The sequence below is a fragment of the Lontra canadensis genome, unplaced genomic scaffold, assembly GCF_010015895.1.
Source record: "Lontra canadensis isolate GAN:19392208 unplaced genomic scaffold, GSC_riverotter_1.0 scaffold1, whole genome shotgun sequence".
NCBI classification, from domain to species: Eukaryota; Metazoa; Chordata; class Mammalia; order Carnivora; family Mustelidae; genus Lontra; species Lontra canadensis.
The window spans coordinates 123782957-123800351 of NW_022630995.1; the positions used below are offsets into that span (position 1 = coordinate 123782957).

The 17395-nt window shown below is 34.6% G+C and overlaps 1 non-coding gene across 1 annotated transcript; it reads left to right on the top strand.

Moving 5' to 3' along the window:
- Positions 1–340: 340 nt before the first annotated feature.
- Positions 341–444, top strand: LOC116871773. Its single transcript, XR_004383502.1, has one exon. It is a non-coding gene; the product is annotated as a U6 spliceosomal RNA (small nuclear RNA).
- Positions 445–17395: the final 16951 nt, after the last annotated feature.

The window sequence follows — 17395 nt, forward strand, 5'->3', positions numbered from 1 at the left end:
AAACATTTAAATGCATAGAAAAAACTGTCCTAAAACAATGTTAAAATGATAGAGTAGATTACCAACTCTGTATATAGAAAATTATTTCAATAATGCTCACTTCTGAGGTGTCTAGATGTCTCGTCAGTTGAGTGTCAGACTCTTAGTTTCAGCTTAGGTCATGATCTCAGCGTCATGAGACCAAGTCCTGCATCAGACTCGGTGTTCAGCGTGGAGTCTGGCTTGAGAGATTCTCTCTTCCAATTCCTCCTCATCTATCTCTCCCCTCCAGTCATGTTTTCCCTCTGTCTTTCTCTCTCTGTCTCAAATAAATAAATTAATAAATATATAGTCCTTAATAGTGCTCATAACAACAGTACAGATACTAAAATTGGAGTGATACAGAGATTAGCATGAAACTTGTGCAAGGATGTCACCCAAATTCATAAAGTGTTCCATGTTTAAAAAAAAAAAATTATTTCAAAAAATATAAGAATAAATGGGAGAAACTGCATCAAACTGTACTATTGGATATCTGATTATTTACTTTTACTTTCTTCATTTACTTTCTTCATATGGCTTTTGTCTTTCACAAATTTTATATATATGCACACATATATGTATATACACATATGCACGTATACATACATGCATACATGCATATACATGTATGCATATACATGTATACACATATACATGTATACACATATATACATATATGTACACGTATATACATATATGTACATGTATATACATATATACATGTGTACATATATACATATGTATACATGCATGCATACATACATACGTGTATATACATATATGTATATACATGTGTATACATATACAATAATATACATATATATGATATCTTTGAATTAGAAAAATATAAAACTAAAATTTTAAAATCATTTAAAATCATTTCACAACAAAATAGTCTAGAAAACCAGATTTATAGCCTTACTGAAATGAATAATTAGATTTGTTTCCTTTTGAGAAAGAGAGAGAGAATACATGTGCACAAGGAGGGAAGGGACTGAGGGAGGGGAGAGAGAGAATCCTATGCATACTCTATGCCCTTTGTGGAGCCCAATGCAGGGCTCGATCTCAGGACCCTGAGATCATAACCTGGGCTGAAATCAAGAGTCAGATGCTTAACTGACTGAGCCACCCAGCCACCTCTACTCAGCTGTTTCTCTTAATTATAATTTTTTTCTCAATTTGGGAAATTTTACATGGAGAAGTTTGGGAGGGAGGCAGAATTTCTGAAGTCATTCTTATTCTCTGTAGGACCTTGTCTTTGTAAGCATGGTTTACATATTCTAGAAAAGAAAGAATATATGTCAAAATATTGTTCCTAATAGTAAAGATTAAGAACAGAAAAAGTACAATTAAGAGATATTCTATGAGTGTTATTCTTTTAATAAAGAATATCTCATTATTCTCTTTTATAAGATTTTATAAGATTAAAGTATTTGATTGACTTCTATATTCTTTCAGTACCAATGGATTATGCTTTTACAATTTTCTCTCTAAAAATTGTAATTTGTATCAAAACTTACTTTTGCACAAATAATCTCTCTTGACTTCTTTCTAGGAGGAAGTAAAAATGTTGGTGCTTATATATGCTCTTGGTACCACAATCTTTTCCCTGCCATCCAAATTTAACTTCCAAATTTCTTGGTCTCAGTTTTCAGAGGTTTTCACACTTAAGGAAAGTGAAATTTTCCTTACAAATCACTTGTTCAAGCTTTGAAAAATTATCCTTTTGACTTCAAACCACATAATATTATTCTTGCTGTTTTATTTTGTTTTGTTTTCTTTTAGACACTGGAGCCTATTTCCCTCCTTGTTTAAATTACTTTGTATCCTGGTCACTAATTGGTGAATGCTGGGGCTCAACATGTGTTTCACATAAAGTTGCCAGCTTCCTCCAGGGTTATATGACAGCCTTCTTGAAAGTTGAAGGACAAGGTGATTACACTTTGTCTAAAAAAAAAAAAAGACATATTTTGAACTAATGTCAACTTACAGTAGCCAATATTACATCATAATAGAGAAGTCTGCAATAGTGGATGTAGGAAGAGTGACAACTTGCAAGGGTGAACTATATTAATGTCAGTATCAGGATGTGAGTGCACGCCATGTATACATCTGGGAAACTTCAGGAGCAACAGAGGGAAAGGACAGGAAGCAGAGGCTGGTTAAATACTGCATTGCTCTCAATAGGCAAATCAGATTTAAAATAATCTTGAAGTTTTGAGTAAAATAAATAAAATCACACTCTATAAAGCAAGAAGTGATTCTGTAGCTGAAAGAAGCTTCCTGTAACCATGTAAGTTTTATATGAGGTCCCTCGGTACTCTTTAGACAAATGGGTTTTGGTTTTTTGGTTTTGGGTGGTTTTTTTTTTTTTTTCCTGGACTATTTTCAAGGTCTATTTTTCTTTTTTTAATAAACACATGAACCCCAAAGGACAGGATTCACAGCAAGGGTTACAAACAGAAGAGAGGTTTAAAATAAAATTACATACACTTTAAAATGAAGTGCTTTTGCTTCCTTTACTTTTTCTATTAAAGCAAAATTTTTCAATGAAAGAGTGAAAGTACAGAGGAGAAAGAAAATAGGACTGCATATGGGCATGAAGAGATAAATCAAAGATGAAAAATTAGAGAAGAAATCAAGATAGATGACTATTCTGAAGTAAAAGAAGATATCTAAGGACTCATCTGGGAAATAATAAATGGTCCCTGACTACACATAATAATGTTACTGATGTTCTTCTACTAAATCCAAGAGAACAGTAGCATAAATCTTTATTAAAAATAACTCCTGTTGTGTGGTTTGTTCAAAAACTTTCATTTCCAAATAAAAAGAAATAATTTTAAGAGTTTGAATAAGACATAATGTACTTTTGCAATATATTTATGTTCTTGTGCTGATGTTAAAGTCCTGCAACCCTGAATTAACATACAGTAAGCATTGGATTGTTGCCGCAAAGGTGATTGTGCTTTAGGACAGGGAAAGGACAATGATAGTCTTATGCATTTTTGTTAGCTCCTTGGATATTCAGGGAAATTTTTTATCCTCACATGAATTTGAAAGTTTTGACTATATGGGACTAGACACTTTAATTCTCAAGATGAGATTTGGGGAAGGACCAAAGATAATGGAAAATTTTATTTGCTGAAAATGACCAGAAAAGTCATGGTAACCCTGTATTTTATCTAAGGAGAAAGAAAAACTTGAAGAGGTTTGAACAGGTAGAAAGACAGAAGAACTACATTTTCTGATGACATCATACAGTATATTTGTTTGTTCAGTACAACAATTACACCTGAGTAAATTTCAAAACAAATTAATGATATCACATTTTTTATCATAATGGGATAACAATGGTCACTAATAATAAAAAAACAAATGCAAACATTGAAATTAACAAATATTCTCCAATTGAGGTCAAAAGAATCCACTATTGCATTTGGGAATTAAAGTACAATGAGCTTGCCAGGCATAAAGTTCTAGGTTTGGTGAAGAGATAAAGTTCTCTTACTAACGAGCTCTATGATTTCAAGTAAATGGACTATTTACTAGTTTTTACTGGTTTTTAGACTATTTACAATGGACTATTAGGCATTAAGTTGGAAATGTGATTAGATATAGATAAGTAAAATTTCCACATTTTTCTTGGGTAACTTTTAAAGCTTTCAAAATAGTTGATAAAACTTCCAGGAGAAAGACCATTTTACTGATAGAAGGCCTGATAATATTAGAAATTAAAATTTTGGGGAACTACATAAAAATATTTTACAAATGTCTTTTGGCAACACAAATTATCTTACATATAGCTATCAAAAATGAAAATATTTCAATCCAAGGATAAGACAATTAAAAATGTCTGAAATATTGAAAAAACATGTTACTGCAATTTTCAGTCTCTAGTTCCTACTAAGAGATTTATATAATATAAAGCTTTTTTGTTTTTTTCTTTAATTATAATAAATATATTACAATCACATCATTTTATTTGTAGTTGGGCAATATGGGCAAGAAATAATATTTTTATTTGCCATGTTATGTTATTACAAATTTTATGCAAGGTTTTATCTCATTTACTAGAGAAAATGAATCATGGTGTGGAGTAAAGATACCCAATTCCTTTGTTAATGAATGAGTGAGTAGTGAATAAATTCATTAAAAAGAAATCAAGGAAGAAAGGAAAAGAAGAAGAAAAAAACAGAGGGAGGAAGGAAGGAAGACAAGGAGAAGAAAAGGAAGAAAAGAAGGGAGGAAGAGAAAATTAAAAAAAGCGTTGAAGGTAGGGAAAGAAGAAAGGGTAATAAAGAGCAAAGACTGAAGTTTCCTGAAGAAGGAATTCTCCTCAAGACTGCAACATTACCTAAATTTCCAGCATGTTGGCCTGCCCAGATTTTGTATTACCAGAGCCCACATCACATGAGTCAACTCCTTAAAACAAATCTTTCCTCATAGATAAATGATGATGATAGATGATAGAAAGAAAGAAAAAAAAAAAAAGAACGATAAAGATGATAATCCATCAATCTCCACTTTGTTCTATTACTCTAGAGATCTTTTTCCTTTTTTAAAAGATTTTATTTATTTATTTATTTGACAGAGAGGGAGAGAGAGCACAAGCAGGGACAGTGGCAGAGGGAGAAGCAGGCTGCCAACTAAGCAGGGAGCCTGATGTGAGGCTCAATCCCAGGACACTGGGATCAGGACCTGAGTCAAAGTCAGACACTTAACTGACTGAGCCACCCAGGCACCCCTACTCTAGAGATGTTGACAGTAAACATTTTTATATTTAAACTAATAATTTAATAATTACCTTGGAACTATACGTTATAAACTCAAAACTCTTATAGGACAAGGCAGTCCTTACAGAATCTTAAACCAGTCAAGGTTGTTCCAATAGACAACATTGGATTTTTAATCCTGTTTTAGTGGGTTTCACAGACCAACTTCCACCACCAAAATGTTTATTTCTAGGGATGCTCAGGTATCATAAAACAATAAGAAAAGGCAGAAAAAAAAAAAAAAGATCAAATCAATCCACTTTAAGTAGGGAAAAAAATCAGAAAAACTTAGGAAAATAAAGGAGAATATCCTTTTAGTATAAGTAATTGGATTAGTTTCCTCATTTGTAATCAATAATCTCTGAGATCTTTGTAAAGAAGGATTTGTTTTAAATAAGAACAATGAACAAAGATAACATCCTTTTGAAGTGGTCTTGGGTAAGAAAGAAATCTCTTTTATTAGTGTAATTATACCTACTTCAAAAAGTCTTCTTTTTTCTTTGATATCCTATCATCATAATCCTACAAGGCACTAGAAGTCTTAAAATCTTACCTGAATTTTCCACACCAATTTTTTTTAGTATTGGTTATGGCATGTTCCTTATCATAAATTCCCCTGCAGATTAGCTAAAAATTAGAAAATTATTCTTGTCATAATGTAATGTTGAAAGGTGCTTTCATTCAGAAACACAATATAATGGTAATTTGCACAATAAGTGAAAAGACTGCCTATAGACATTTAGGGTTCCTAGAAGTCTCACCCTGAAGATCATTGAATTCTTCTTCAACAACCCCTAAGCAAGCAATGTTTAAACATTTATAGCTATAATCCTAATTTCAGTACCCCAGAAAACAGAAAAATAAACTGATCTAAACTGACAAGACTGCCATGGTCGAGGATGGGAAGGATTTTGAATTGAAAGAATGAAGACTTTTAAATTAACTCTGTGACTTAGTTACTTCCACAAGCTAGCTCTCCCAGCAATGAAAATGAAGACAGCATCTGTGGTTTGAGCATTTCCCCCCAGGTAATCTGTGATCCAAAAAAATTGTGACCCACTAGAACAGAAATAGAAAGAGTACTCAGAAATATTGCAATAGTCTAAATGAAAAGCACGAGCCTGAAATAAGTCATATGGCAATAGAAATATAGAAAAAGTAGATATAATAGTAAAGCTAAGTGAGTTAGGGAATAAGATGGTAAACAATTAGATTTGGAGGCTGAGAAATGAGAGGCTGGATGACTGTAGTGAGATTAACAAAAATAAGGAAAACAGAAGGTGGAGAAGATAAATATGGGAAGGTAGTACACTCAGCTTTTGTTGTTCATCTAAGAAGTCTGTGAAAGATTAGAGTAAGATGTCTATTAAGCAGCTAGAAATGTCGGTTAAAAATGCAGAAGGAGAGATCTAAACCTGAAATACAGATGAGGGTTACCACTCTAAATGTAATTGAAGGAGGAAGAAGAGGAGGAAGAAGTAGTAATAAAGGAGAATATGCAGATTAAATTTTGTAAAAAATATGTAGTATTGTTTTCAATGTGTATGTATATTTTTATATAAATGCTTTATAATAAATATATTAGTATGCAATCTGGTCTTTTTTCACTCAATAAAAGATTTTGAAGACTATTCCATATTAGTACATACACGTTGACCTCAACATGAGTAAATATTTAAATGATAAAGAAATTTCCAGCAGGATATACAACAAACTGGAAATGGTGATTACCTCTGGGTAAAGGGAGATGATTAAGCTTTTGGTCAAAGAGACATTTAAATATTCTTGTAAAGTTTATTTATTTATATGGAGACTGAAATTCTGTATTGCCTATAAAATCAAGAATTCAAGGGGTTTTTTGAGTGAGGTTAGACTACTTCATTCAGAAGTAGTGTGTGTACATATATGCATGCTAAGCATGTTTTTAAACTACTAGATAATCCAGTACCAGCTTCCATCACATATTCTCTTGGCCAGATCCATGACATTGTCACAGCTGTGATACCTCAGTAGTCTTCATTTCAAGCATATTTCTCATCAACCATTGCTTTAGTTTTTCAGCCTAGTTATTCTATCATCCCCATATCAACAGTTCTTCAACCAAATTAGAAACTCCAAGCTATTACCTTTACAGTATTTTTGCTAGCCATCACTCACTTCACTACTTTTATTCCTTAACCAGTGAAAATTCCATGGTCAATCACTGTAATTTCTGAAAGTCGACACTATTTATCCCTTACCTTTTCCACCCTCCGATATAATTGTCTGGAAAATCCATAATCTTGGTTTACCTGTATATCCTCCTTATGTCCTTCCATACTTGACCAGCTAGGTATTCCTACAGATATAACAAAGGAGGTTAATTAGTCTTATTACTGATTTATGACCACAGTTCTCTAAGGGGTTTGACAGGGCCAATATATATAGCCAGTAACATCTCATGTTAGTTCTCCACGAAAACCATTTCAGACAGTGCAGTCTTCAAATCGAACATTTCTATTTCTGATAACTTTAATTTACAAACCTCTTTTGTATTTCATTGAAAAAAATAAATGGCAAGATACAGAAATTCTCTCATCCTTCCACTATCAAATCTCCTCACTTATTTCACCCATGTTTAATAAAGTTGCGTTAAAATTTAACATATATGTGTGTGTGTGTGTGTGTGTGTGTGTGTGTATATATATATATATTCCATTTGGGCTCTGAATCCTTTTTCTCCTCAGCTCATCATTGATTTATGCATGTAATGTCTCCTCTTTATCATGCCACAAATTTCTCCTTCCCTAATGGATAATTTTTGTCATCATAGGAAAATATTTTAGTAGCTCTTTTAAAAAGACCCTCTTTTTAGCTTACTCCCTCTGTGGTGGATTGAATGGCATTCCCCAAAAAGATATGTTCATCTCCTAATCTTTGGAAATTGTGATTGTGACTTTATTTGAAAAAAAAGTGTCTTTACAGTTGTAATTAACTTAATGATCTCAAGATGAGATCATTCCATTTACCCAGGCAGGCCTTAAATCCAATGACAAACAGAGAAGAGAAACTGAGAAATCCATGTGGAGTCAGAGGCAGAAATTGGAATTATACAAACACGAACTAAAAAATGCCTGAAGTCTCCAGAAGCTGGGAGAAGCAAGGAAAAATTTCAATATAGAACTTTTGGAAAGAGTACATCAGTCACCTTGATTTCAGACTTCTGGCTTCGAGAAGTGAGAAGAAATAAATTTCTTCTTTTTCTTAAGCCACGAACTTTGTGGATGTTTGATATGGCAGTACTAGGAAATTAATACAGACCTAATTGTCCAACCCCAAGTAACGCCATAGCTCTACTTCCCTCCTAAGGAACAAAACTCTTCAAGTTTTCTTCCATCACTGTCTGAGCTCCTTATACCGCATATTTTTTTTTTTCCATTTCATTTCAATTGAGCTCCTGTTCCCAACACTAAAACTTGCCTAGTAAAGGTTTCCAGTAACTTCTATTTTGTCAAACCCAATAGTCACTGTCTCTTACCACTTGTCTCTGCATCTCACTGCATTCAATAAAGCTGACTCCTTGAGCTTTTGGAATCACACTGTCTTTGGTTTTCCCTCACCTCACCACTGGTCCTCCAGCTGTATCTCCCTTACTTGTTCCTCCTTCTATGACTAACGGACTTATATGTATTTGGTGTTCTGAATTCAGTCATGGAACATCTTTTCTATTACTTTGTATTTTCACAACTCCAAATTTCTTTCCTATCTCTTCTCTGAGTTCCCTTGTTTTTTTTTTGTTGTTGTTGTTGTCATTGTTGTTTAACAGAAAGGGACAGCATAGTGGTATAGAAACAAGGCCTTTGGAGCTACACTGACCAAATAATCATCCTGTCTCTAACATACACTAGCTGTGTGAATCTAGCCAAGTTATTGAACGCTGTGTCTGTTCCCTCACTATATGACAGAGGTGTGAGTAATTTCCACTCTACTGGATTACACTGAAAATGAATTCATCTATGGAAAAGATCTAAAACAGTGTCTGGCATGTAATAAGTGCTTAATAATGGTAATCATTATTATGTTTTGTTTTGTTTTGTTATATTATATTTATGTTATGTTATGTTATATTATTATTATGTTAGGATTATGACTATTATTATTTGATATCTACATTTGGATAACTGACAAGTATCTCAAATCTAGTATATCCAAAATAATATGTATGATTTCACTCAATTTCAATGGCTGATCTTCCTGTTATGTTACCTATCTTAGTACTTGGCAATAAGACCCCTTAACAGAGGAAGAAGATGATGTCTGTTTTTCCTTTACTTGCCCCAACATCTGAGCTAACAACAGATCTCCATAATTCCATCTCTGGAACATAATGTAAATCTCTTTATTCTTTTCATATCAATCGAAAATGCATCATTCAAGCACTTCCTCCCTTCTCAACATGGATGACTCCCCATCCTGATTTTCAAATGTCTGATTCCTCTTTAGTCATTTTTCCCCTCAGCTGTCACTCTTTCGACATAGCTTCACTGTTCTTCCTTTCAAACATTGTCTTTGCCATAGAAAGAATTCTATTATTTTCTATTAATTCTATCCAGCTTATTTTTTTCATTGCATTCCTCAGTGTCCAATATCATCTTTCTTTCATTGTTTCATTGTTTTTTTGTTTCTCATTGCTTGATTCTACCAATAATATGTAACGTTGGGAAGTCAAGTATCTTGTTTCATTCACTGTTACAGGGATACCTCAGAGATATTGTGGGTTCATTCTCAGACCACCACAATAAAGTGAATATCACCATAATGGGGTCACATGAAATTTTTTATTCCCTTGTATATGTAAAAGTTATGTTTACATTATACTGTAGTCTGTTAAGTATGCAATAACATGATGTCAAAAAAAACACTTTATGCCTAAAAATAATTTTATTACTAAAAAATGCTCACCATAATCTCTACTTTTAGTGAGCTGTAATCTTTTTGCTGGTGAAAGAGCTTGCTTTCATGGTGATAAGTGGTGGTTACTGAAGGCTGGGGTGTCTGTTTTAAAATAAGACAACAATGAAGTTTGCCATTTCCGTTGACTCTTCCTTTCACAAATGATTTCTCTTTAGCATGTGATGCTGTTTGATAGCAGTTTACCAATTCATAGCAGTTTACTTAATTCATTAAGTTTACATAATTTTCTTAATTTTTATTGTCATTTCAATAATCCACCAGATTTAGAATATTCTGCCTTAAGAAAAACTTTCTCTGTCTATCCATATGACACAACTCCTCATCTGTTAGTTCGATCATGAGTTTACAATAATTCAGTCCCGTCTTCAAGTCCCATGTCTAATTCTAGTTCTCTTGTTGTTCCCAAAACTCCGGCAGTTACTTCCTCCTTTGAAGTCTTGAACCCCATAAAGTCCTCCACGAAGGTTCAAATAAGCTTCTTCCTAACTTCTGTTAATGTTGATATTTGACCTCTCCCGAGTCACAAATCTTTCTTAATGGCATCTAGAATAGTGAGTCCTTTCCAGAATCTCTTCAATTTATTCTGTGCAGGTTCATCAGAAGAATCACTATCTATGGCAGCTATAGACTTATAATATGTATTTCTTAAAAATGACTCTGGAAATGACTCCTTAATTCATGAGCTACAGAGTGAATGTTGTGTTAACAGGCATGAAGACAACATTCATTTCATTGTCCATTTCCATCAGAACTCTTGGGTGACCAGGTCTATTGTCAATGAGCAGTCATAGTTTGAGGGAAATCTCTCTCTCTCTCTCTTTTGAGAAATAGATCTCAATAGTAGTCTTAAAATATTCAGTTAACCAAGTTGTAAACAAATATGCTGTCATCCAGGCTTTGTTGTTCCGTTTGTAGAGCACAGGCAGAGTAGATTCAGAGTAATTCTTAAGGGCTCTAGGATTTTCAGAACAGCATTGGCTTCAACTTAGTCACCAGCTGCATTAACTTTCTAACAAATGAGTCAGGCTGTTCTTTGAAGCTTTGAAACCAGGCCCTGACTTCTCTCTAGCTATGAAAGTCATTGATGACATTTTCTTCCAATAGGATGTTCTTTTGTCTACATTGGAAATCTGTTGTTTCCTGTGGCCACTTTCTTAATTATCTTAGCTAGAACTTGTGGAGAACATGCTGCAGCTTCTCCATCAGCATTTGCTGCTTTACCCTATACTTTGATATTATGGAGAAGGCTTCTTTCCTTAAACCTCATGAACCAATCTCTTGTGGCTCCGGACTCTTTTTCTGCAGCTTGCTCACATCTCCCAGCCTTCAGAGAATTGAAGAGTTGGGGCCTTGCTCTGGATTAGGCTTTGGCTTAAGGGAATGTAGTGGCTCATTTGATCTTCTATATAGACCATTCCAACTTTGTCCATATTAGCAATAAGGCTGTTTTACTTTCTCATCATTCATGCATTCCCTGGAGTAGCACTTATCATCTCATTTAAGAACTTTTCCTTGGCCTTTACAGCTTGACTAACTGTTTGGAACAAGAAGCCTAGCTTTTGGCCTAACTCAGTTTCCAACATACCTTCCTCCCTTAGCTTAATCATTTCTAGCTTTTGATGGAAAGTAATAGACCTTCCACATTTCCTTTCACTTGAACAGTTAGAGGCCATTATAGGTTTTCATCTGGCCTAATTTCAATATTGTTGTGCCTCAGGGAATAGGGAGGCCTAGGGAGAGGGATGGAGATGTGAGAACAGCCAGTCCGTGGAGGAGTCAGAACACACACAGCATTTATTGATTCAGTTTGTTATCTTACACGGGCGTGGTTCATAGTGCCCTAAAATGGTTACAATGGTAACAACAATGACGACTGATCACAGATCACAATAAAAAACATAATAATATTGAAAAGCTTTGAAATATTCCAAGAATTACTGAAATGTGGCATAGAGACATGAGGTGAGCAAATACTGTTGAAAAAATGGCACCAATAGACCTGCTTAAAAGGGGTTACCACAAACCTTCCGTTTATAAAAATCGCAGTGTATGTGAAGCACAATAATGCAAAGTGCCATAAGATGAGGTACACCCGTGTAATCCAGTGCCAGGAATGAATGAGAGAAAATAAATAGAAACCAAAGCAAAATACTAATGTTTCCTATTACTTTGTCTTGTTCTTTCAGGTACATGCATGCATAGCTTGTTACTTCAGTGGATTTCTTCTTCTCATTAATTTATTCACTTATTCGTTCATTCAACACATATTTATTAAGTTCATACTTCTGTCTCAGAACATCATTGGATATTTGTAATGCAAAGACAATCAAAACAATTTCTTTGCTCAATGAACTAATGTAAACTAGTCTAAATTTACTAACGGATTTAATAAAGCCTGTATACATGGCTAAATATCCAATAATGTTTAGATTAATTATTCAATTAAAAAGCAAAGAAAATCTTTCATAAGCCTCTAAATAGATAATTTCAGCTTTATAAATATTAAAATGGAAGCTAGTAAGAGATTTAACTTAGCAATTAAAAACTTACTCTTCTTATTTATTTTCTTATGCATGTGTGTGTATGCACATATGAGAACAAGGTTTTGACTTACTATCATTAAAGAAGTTCCTGAGTATGGTAATATTTTTATAACATTTTCAGTAATTTACTTAAAAGAAAAATAAATACTTTGCTATTGAATACAGCTAGGAAATAGAATATTCTGGGTAAGTAAATGTCCTTCCACAACTATATTTAATATATTTTTAGTATTATAAAAATAAAAATCTCATATTGTGTCTTTCAACCTTCTACATTTATTGATGGAGAAAGAAACTGCTCAGAGAATCTTTAACAAGTTTATCTGGTGTCCAACAACAATACTGCTGAGAAAAGAAATCGTCCATTATAAATTCAATGGCTTTAGTTAAAGCTTGCAGTGTTAAATGCTCCAGATACTCCTTAAAGTTCTTATTTTATTAAGTGGCCTCATGTAGTCCTGAAAATCACATGAACTTTGGCAACAGGTAGATGGGACCTGTGATTCCAGTTTTATTCATTTACTAGCTATGTAACCTCAAGCAATTCAGGCAACTTTTTGACTTCTAACTTCCTTATCCTTGAAATGAGAGCAAAACTATCTTACAAGGTTATTGTCAGCATTGAGTTAAATACCTATAAACACTGAATGTGTTTTGTATTGCTCTTTAGGAGAACATTTCTAAATTAGTAGTAGCATGTGGTTACCGTCTCCTAAATAAACTATGAAGTATAATGATCTCATAATACCTGTATAATGTAAGGTAGAAATTAGCCATTAAATCAATATAAACATGAGCTTGGGTCTCATTCTGCATGAATTTGCCATATTAAACCAGCCTTGTCATTTCTTCCCTCTGGTGCAGAATTCCTATCAGTTCTGGAGATTGGGTTAGATGATTCATAAGATCCCTTCAAGCTCTAATATGCTAATATTCCACTCAGCTAATGAAGCTTTGGTGACATGACACTGTGTTGCTCTGAGTTCCTCTTTGGATTGAATCATGTCCCCCAAAAGATAAGTGAAAATCCCGACCCTTAGAACCTGTGAATGTGACCTTATTTCAAAATAGGATCTTTTCAGGCATAAACAAATTAAGATGAGGCCATTGGGATGGATCCTCATTCCTTATGACCTGTGTCTTTATAAGAAGAGGGAAACACCACGTATGGACAGAAACACCCAGTGAGTGTTATGTGCTGACAGAGGCAGAGATTGAACTGATGCAGCTACCAGCCAAAGAAGGTCAGAGATCTACTGCCAATACCAGCAGCTCCAAACAGGCAAGGGAGAATCATACCCAGAGTCTCAGAGAGAACATCGTCCTGTTGGCACTTTGATTTAGGACTTCCAGCCTCCAGAACCAGGAGAGAATATATTTCTATTGCTTCAGCCACTTGGTCTGTGGTACTTTGTTACAGAAGCCTTAGGAAACTAAGCAAGAGTCTTGAAGCTGTGAAAACCTGTTGTTTCCTTCCACCAAATGGCTCCAGTTCATTGATTTGAGTATTTTGTATTAGGTGTTAGGGCAAATACTTTGCTAACTACCTGGCATGACATATATATCACATTCCCATGGACATGTTTTATAATTTTCTCTGTATAGTTCCTAGAAAGACTAAAATCAGGTTTTCCAAAAACAACAATAAAATTTTTTTAAAGATGAACTTTAAGGGTAATATGATTATTATTTAGTTTCTTCCTGCAAGCTTTGTTTTTACACCCTTAGAGTAGATCATAGACCTATCTCTGGCAATAGCTCCTAACATTTGAATTCATTTAGGTATTTTCATAGTATAACTTTCATGATGGAGAGCCCAATCTAGTGTTAGGAGACAATGAGTGGCTATCTGCTTCTGTCAAGTACATTTGGCAAGGCAAGTACATTTCTTTTCAAAGGTTTTTGGGGCACCTGGGTGGCTCAGTGCCTCTGCCTTCAGCTCAGGTCATGATCTCAGGGTCCTGGGATCGAGTCTGCAGGGAGCCTGCTTCCTCCTCTCTCTCTCTCTCTGCTTGCCTCTCTGCCCACTTGTGATCTCTCTCTGTCAAATAAATAATTTTTAAAAAAAGGTTTTTTATTCTGCAATTGAAGGAGCATCATAAAGAGCCTTTCTCTTAGAGTGTCTCAATCACCAATGCTAAGTTTTTTCTGTGGAACTGGAAGAAACATATAGTCACTTTTATGAGAAAAATTATAGAAATAAATATGCATTTGGAAATGCATTTGGAACCAGAAGTAAGTAACAACAGACATTGTCTCTGTACCAGGCACGTGCACCTACACCTGCAAAATAGATAATATGGATCCAAATTTTTCCAAAGAAAGGTAAAATCATCAATGAGATGGGATGGCAATGTTTTAAATAACCATGAGTTTAATATAAAAAGTTAGAAAAAAATATGATTCTTATATCCATTGAAACAAACAAACACAACTCCAACATGTAAAAAATACTAACACATGATTTTTAGCTCAGATGGAACAAGTCTATTTTTAAAAGCAACTTTACTGGGAAGATTCTTGGTTGGAGAATAGAAGTCTTTCTGACCACTTTAAACATAACAAAGATTTCTCAGAACATGTTGGGAAAATCACAGTCTTAGGAAAGGATGCAGAGATGGACTTCAGATTCAGCTTTTAGGAGTAGCACTGAAACCATGCCAAGGACTGATCAGATGAGAAAACTGACACTGGTACCACTGAATGCCCCATGTTGAGATGTGGACTTCAGTCCAACCACCAGGACCATTACTATTGCCAGACCCAGAAATTGCCCCAGGATCCCTGAAATCCAAAAGATCTGCAGCCCCATGGCAACAAAAAAAGAAACACCGTCAAAATTAGTTTTCTTTCCATTGCTTATTTCTGAATCCAAATCTCATATGGACAAGATTGGTGGAGCATATGCCTGTCTCATAACTGGAATGAGGCAAGAAAAATTGGGATGATTCTTCCGTATTGAGGAAGCTTTATTCACATAAAGTGTCATTTTTTTTCCAAATATAGGAAAGTTATTCAAAAGAACATGTACCGTCACCAATACAATAATTATCAATGTGGGATGGAATCTAAGAATTGGTAAATATTTTAGAGTTTTTTTGTCTGACAAATCTCCAATGATTTATTCCCTTAGCAGTCATAGCATTTTGTTCAATCATTTGAAAAAAGTTATTAAACTCCCCTGAGCCTCACTTACCTTAAATGTAAAATAGGAAAAATGATACTTATAAAATGGCAAATCAGTTGTGTGGATTAAATGCTACAATATAATATTTATAAAGTGCTTAGGACAAATATGGATTTGATAAACACTGACTAAATTCCATTTGCTATTATTAAATATCAGGTCCTGAATAGAAATATTCCTTTTACAGAATCCATAACCTACAGGTATCCAGTCTCTTGAGAACTTTTAATGCTAGGCAGCTTGCATCCCTCTACATCAGCTCATTCCAAACTACAGAATTTATTTTTATTTATATTACATGTATTATTACACTCAGGCCATTACAATTTCCTGATTTGGAAACCATCAACATAAAACAAGCTCCACAAGAAAAATTACTTGTGTTAAATTCAATGGTTTCTCAGACTAGCAAGCAGTATTAGAAAAGATGGCTGAATTTCCACACCTCCACAAAAATATTTCAACCCATAATAATTCACCTTTATTACTATAGTACTAAAAATAACTATTATAACAGGTTATTAACCTCAAATCTAGTAACACTGAGGGTGTACCCTCAAGTATCCGGCTCATACATCAACACTGATATAATGTAATCTGGGGGTTAACAGCATAAACTCTAGATATATCACCAGGGTTTAAATCCTAGTTCTGCCGCTTACAAGCCATGTGACCTCAGGCAGGGTATGCAAGTTTTCTGGGTCATTTGTAAAGCTGTTGAGTAATAAGACTCATCTCATGGCGATTTTGTGAGAAATGAATATCAGTATATAAAGCGATTAGAACAGGGGCTGGCCCAGACTTAGTACTGTGTGTAAATTATTATTAATATTACACATTAGGGTCTATTCAAAGTTCTGAGAAAACCAATATGAGAGTGAGATAATATTCCTGTCCCTCAACTTTCATATGAATTGATCATTTTAATGCACTTTAGGAAATACGTGTCCACACATGCAGAAAAGGAGCATCCTAACCCAATGTGGGGACTAGGTGGAAATGAAGTGTTAAGAGATTTCTAGAGATGATGGAAGGATTAAGCAACAAATGAGAAGCAAAGAGTATCTATGCCGATCTGAAGTAGAAATCCAGTTGTCTGACAGGAATGGTAATGAAGAATGAGAATAAGAGACACTAGACCACTGCTTGTTGTGACAGCTTGCAAGGAGAAATGTGGAGTCTGAGGCAGAAGCTGGATGAGGCTCAGTGATGTGGGCTGGGATAATAATCAAGTGTATCTTGAACTGGACAAGGTCTCCTGCCTACAATCTTGTCTTCAACAACAAACTCATGCGTGAGCCAGATTATTTTTCTGGGAGAAAGCCATGCTTTTTATTGAGTTTTCCTCCCCTAATGTTTCTAGTATGCTCAATGAATGCTTACTAGTTCCTCAGACTACTTCTAATCACTCCTTGTCTATGCCACCCAGCCAGATAAGTTTGGGGGGAAAAAACAAGGGGACATGGAAATAAGTTACAAGGCCTTAAGGTGAAGGAAGAGTCAAATATGGTATCCAGATGACCTGGGTTACTACGCAAATCATTTGGCTGAGACAGCTCATAGACTGAAAGTAGGGCTTGAGAAGGGAAGATGAGACCTTAAGTTCTAGACATGGATTTTGAGATGTTTAAAAAACACAGTGAACTTGAAATATTTGTAAGATAACCAAGCAGAGGGGCATCTGGGTAGCTCAGTCATTTAAGTGACCTACTCTTGATTTTAGCTCTGGTCATGATCTCAGGGTCCTGGGATTGAGCCCCAAGGTGGGTTCCATGCTCAGAGGGGAGTCTGTTTGAAGATTCTCTCCCCCTCTGACCATCCCCTTCACTCATCCACACTGTTTCTCTCTTAAATAAATAAATAAAAATCTTTAAAGATATCTGAGTAAAAATCTCAACAGGATTTTATTAAAACGT